The sequence below is a fragment of the Pristiophorus japonicus genome, chromosome 9 (genome assembly GCF_044704955.1).
Source record: "Pristiophorus japonicus isolate sPriJap1 chromosome 9, sPriJap1.hap1, whole genome shotgun sequence".
In the NCBI taxonomy this organism is placed as follows: domain Eukaryota; kingdom Metazoa; phylum Chordata; class Chondrichthyes; family Pristiophoridae; genus Pristiophorus; species Pristiophorus japonicus.
The window spans coordinates 111,075,772-111,081,157 of NC_091985.1; the positions used below are offsets into that span (position 1 = coordinate 111,075,772).

The 5,386-nt window shown below is 48.3% G+C and overlaps 1 pseudogene; it reads left to right on the forward strand.

Moving 5' to 3' along the window:
- Positions 1-570: 570 nt before the first annotated feature.
- LOC139274247 (U2 spliceosomal RNA) lies at positions 571-741 on the forward strand (annotated as a pseudogene).
- Positions 742-5,386: the final 4,645 nt, after the last annotated feature.

Below are 5,386 nucleotides of genomic sequence, written 5' to 3' on the forward strand. Positions count from 1 at the left end.
CCGAGACAGACATCACCTGCTGCTGGAGGGCCATCAACGCGGTGAAAGACGCACTTTGGTCTTCCCGAACCTTGCTGGTCTTCCAGAGCAAGGAGATGTCCACGGCCGCGTGTTGCAGATTGGCGCAATGCAAGATCCAGGAGTACGTGCTGAGGGACGCACTAATGATTGGCGCAATCGCCGCAAAGGCACGATGGAGAAGAGCCACAGTTTAAGGCCTTTCTGCCACAGTAAACCCAGGGGCTGGAATCAGTATAAAACTCCCCTCAGCTGACTTGTTAACCTGTTTGTATACATAGAGCACCATGATCTGAAAACACCTGTGTTGTGCCATGTATAATGCAAGTTCTGCACTGTTTAGTAATGTATCTTGTAAAGAAAAGTATTCTCATCCGTTTCATGTACCGTATAGTGCCACATGTAACGTAATTTGATGACTGTATTACAATGTATCCTGGATTGTATGGAATTGAACCTTGAAGTGTAAAGCAAGCAAATGTATTGTATGGAATTGCTGACCGCATCCAAATGTTTTCCAATGTATCGTGCAAATTTTTATATGAATAAAGTATATATTTTGAAATTAAAAAAAATCTCTATCAGTTTAATATCTGATACGTCCCCGGTTTGGGACCATATATTAAATTGATTTTTGGAACAGGGAGATGGAAGAGGGGCTTGTTCCGTCCACTCCACGCATCGACCCGGTATTGCAGTGTCTCTGGGAACAGTGCACCTCCCTTTTGGGAGAATTTGAAAATTAAAAGCAGATTCATTAAAAACATCTTGTGTTTTTTCTTTCTTGTGCCACACTCATTTTACTTGCCATTATTGTTTGTACATCTCCATTTTTACCTCACTTTATCATTTCTACAGCAACAAAAAAAACACACCATTTCCAAACACAATGCACTCACAGCTACACCCAACACAGCCTGCTGCACATTCGCTCCCAAATTTTGAAAAAAACAACATGCTTATTACATGCATTACAAAGCTCTGCTGCCACTCTCATCTGACAAATAGCAACACACTTGCTCCACACACTAACAACAATTTCTTTGCACATGCTCCCGCTGCTCACAACCTGTCTTTCAGCTCCAGCTTTTGCCTCAGCAAACTTTAAACCATCCACATGTATGCTGCTCTGAAAAGTACAAGGACCAGTACAACAATGGGCTTAGAACTCTCACAGTTTACACAGCTAGTCAGAAACCTGCAAAACCACAAGATGATAGATACCGTTCAAATGCTTCAGAGGTCAAACACTCAACAATGAAAATTAGCCATCACTGCTCACACCTAAAAACTTAGCATCCAGCTTGCAAACAAGGAAACGGGAAAACAACAAAAGGATAAGGAACTTCAAGCAATTTAAGCTGCAGCCAGCCAGCACAAAGGGAGGCAAGGTAGAAGGAAATAAAACAACAATTAGCCCAAAACTAGGCCAAACTGCAAGGCAAGACCCATGGATAACAAGGACATATGGCACTATGTACAACACAAAGCAGGGTATAAGCAAACAACTCCACAGCAGCTGACATAGTACCATAACTCTGTCTCCATATCCAGTTCCAACACCACCATCAGGCATACCAGAAGCACCAATTCAGGGAGGACTAGACACCCTCATTACAAATGCTTAGTTTCCCAGATAAATCCCATTTTCAGCTGTATTAATAAAAGTGCACCAAATTACATACATCAAGGAATACTTTCTAATGGAAAGGAGAAAAAGAAAAAGAAACATTTAATCTCGATCACTCTGGCCGATTGTGCTGGTTCATAGAAGTATGTTTACCAAGGAAGAGGACCTGGCCAAAGCTACGGTAAACAAGGAGGATACTGGAGTAAATCTGGCCATGGTGAGGCCATCCCTGGCAGCAATGTGGTCGTGTGCTGATGCCCTCTGTCCTGTGCAGCATCAGGTGATTACGGAGAAGGTTGCTGGTGTTGTTGGTGCTGCCGGTGTGCCTGGTGACGCGAGTGTCGGGGCTGATCGTGGTCAGATTCTGAGGAGCAAGGTGGGAGAGTATAAAGTCATCATCATGATCATAGGCAGTCCCTCGGAGTCGAGGAAGACTTGCTTCCACTCCTAAAATGAGTTCTTTGGTGGCTGAACAGTCCAACACGAGAGCCACAGACCCTGTCACAGGTGGGACAGATATTGGTCAGAGGAAGGGGGGGTTGGTTCTGATTTACCACACGTTCCGTCCGCTGCCTGCGCCTGACCTCTTCACGCTCGTAGCATTGAGATTCGAAGAGCTCAATGCCCTCCCGGATGCACTTTCTCCATCTAGGGCGGTCTTCGGTCAGGGTCTCCCAGGTGCCAGTGGTGATGTTGCACTTCGCCAGGGAGGCCTTGAGGGTGTCCTTGTAACGTTGGCGCTGCCCACCTTTGGCTCGTTTGCCATGAAGGAGCTCCGCGTAGAGCAATTGCTTGGGGAGTCTCTTGTCTGGCATGCAAACTAAGTGGCCTGCCCAGCTAAGCTGATCGACTGTGGTTAATGCTTCAATGTTGGGGATGTTCGCCTGGGCGAGGACACTGATGTTGGTGCGTCTGTCCTCCCAGGGGATTTGCAGAATCTTGCAGAGACATCGTTGGTGATATATCTCCAGCGACTTGATGTATCTTCTGTACATCATCCATGCCTCTGACCCATACAGGAGGGCGGGTATTATTACAGCCCTGTAGACCACGAGCTTGGTGGTAGGTCCTTGAACACTCTTTTCCTCAGGTGGCCAAAGGCTGCACTGGCGCACTGGAGGCAATGTTGAATCTCTGCATCAATGTCTGCCTTTGTTGACAAGAGGCTCCTGAGGTATGGGAAGGGGTCCACGTTGTCGAGGGCCGTGCCATGAATCTTGATGACTGGGGGGCAGTGCTGTGCGGCGAGGACAGGCTGGTGGAAGACCTTTGTCTTACAGATGTTAAGCGTAAGGCCCATGCTTGCATATGCCTCGGTGAATACATCGACTATATCCTGGAGTTCAGCCTCAGAATGTGCGCAGACGCAGGTGTCGTCCGCGTACTGCAGTTCAATGACAGAGGTTTGGGTGATCTTGGACCTGGCCTGGAGGCAGCGTAGCTTAAATGGCTTCCCACTGGTTCTGTCGTTTAATTCCATTCCAGCGGTGAGCTTGTTGACAGTGAGGTGGAGCATGGCAGCGAGGAAGATTGAGAAGAGGGTTGGAGCGATGACACAGCCCTGTTTGACCCTGGTCCGGATGTGAAATGGGTCTGTAGTGGATCCGCTGGTAAGGATCACGGTCTGCATGTTGTCGTGGAGGAGGCGAAGGATTTTGACAAACTTTTGGGGGCATGGAAAACGGAGGAGGACGCTCCATAAGCCGCACAGTCGACAGTGGCAAAGGCCTTTGTAAGATCGAAGAAGGCCATGTATAAGGGCTGGCGTTGCTCCCTGCATTTTTCCTGCAGTTGTCGTGCTGCAAAGATCATGTCCGTTGTTCCCCGCAGGGGACGAAATCCGCACTGTGACTCCGGGAGGAGCTCCTTGGCCACAGTGAGAAGACGGTTGAGGAGAACTCTCGCGACAACATTCCCAGTGGTTGATACCAGGAAGATTCCCCTGTAGTTGCCGCAGTCGGATTTGTTCCCCTTTTTAAAATTGGACATGATCACCGCATCTCTGAGCTCTCCCGGCATGCTCTCCTCCCTCCAGATGAGAGAGATGAGGCCATGTATCCGCGCCAATACGCCTCTCCGCCATATTTTAGTGCCTCAGCAGGAATTCCATCCGCACCCGTAGCCTTGTTGTTCTTGAGCTGTTTTGTGGCTTTGCCTACCTCGTGCAGTGTTGGGGTTTCACTGAAGTGGTGGCGGGATGGAGTTGAGAACACTCGAGTCAAAGGCACCCATAGAAACATAGATGCTGATGGAATAGATGGCAGGTGAAGTAGAGATGACAGAAGCGATCTGTCAATGGTGGCAGAGGTAATGAGGTCAGACTGGACGGAGACTCGTGTAAAGACTTTCAGCATTTCTGAATCTCCCTACTGGAAATGCGGTTTAGAGAAGGGAACATTTCTCAATTGGCTGGGAGCTTTGACGTGACATTTGAAGCTGTCAACTCATTAACTGATTCAATGGCCAGTGACCTCCTGCCTCAACTTCACAGACGAGCACTAAGCACAGCGGTGATACTGGTGGGCGACCTGTCCAATTCAAAAAGCGGGAGGAAAAGCATTGTGAAGTGGCTGTAAACAAGCCACTAATGATTTGAATTTGGTCCCCCGCCACTGCCAGTCAGGTCTGCTCAGCGCTGGCAGACCCGACATCGGGAAATGGGCCCGCTGTCAATCATTTTAAAGTTCACAACTAACCCACCACCCATCCTGTCCACTAAACAACGGCAAAATTGCAGCCTATGATTCTATATAGGACAAGTTCCCACATTCAAAAACGGAAAGGAAACCACAAAGGCAGCTGCTGACCTTGCTGAGCAGAAGGCGGCAACATGGCGCACCGGTGGCAGGAGAAGTGACCTGTGGCGAGTAGCAACCTACGAAGGAAAGGAGAGCACGGTCAAGCAGCTGTAAACCCTTTTTCTTCTTTTCTCTTTTACAACTTCCCACCCCAGAGAGGCGAAGCTGCATGTTCCCAGAGGCACTGCAATACCAGGTCGATGTGTGGAGTAGACAGAGCAAGCTACTGTTCCATCTCCCAGATCCAAAAAACAGTTTCATTTTTGTTCCCCGATAAGAACATAAGAAAGAGCAGCAGGAGTAGGCCATTCGACCCCTCGAGCCAGCTCCGACATTCAATTAAGATCATGGCTGACCTTTTACCTCAACTCCACTGAATGGTCCTTCCTGCCAGTTAGTGCCACAAGTTACTCTCTCTCCTCACAAGTTTACTGCCCTCCCTTAACCTCTCCTTCCATATAAACACACCTACCCATAATCATGGCCACTCCGTTGACCATGCCATCTCACAAGGTCTCTCTACCACTCTCGTTTTGATTACCAATACGGCTATCCTTGTTTCCCTCTCCACTCACTTTCCCGTTCCCCCTCTCATCCGTACTTCCTTCTGTGTCCGCCGCCTGGAAAAAGCTCGGACATGTCTATGTGCAGCACCAAAGTTCTGATTGGAGGACATGACACACCCAGCAGTTTCTCTGAAATGTGTAATTAGATCCTCCCTGCCAATGTAATCAGTGACTTTGCAAAGTTTAATTCGAGCTATTCTGACTGCCTACTCCAGACAGAACAGAGCTCACTGCCTTCAGGGATCTGTGGACATGCACTCCAAGGTCCCTTTGTTCCTCTACATTTATCAGTGTCCTACCATTTAATGTGTATTCCCTTGCCGTGTTAGCCCTCCCCAAATGCATTACCACAAACTTCTGTAGATTGTGACTTC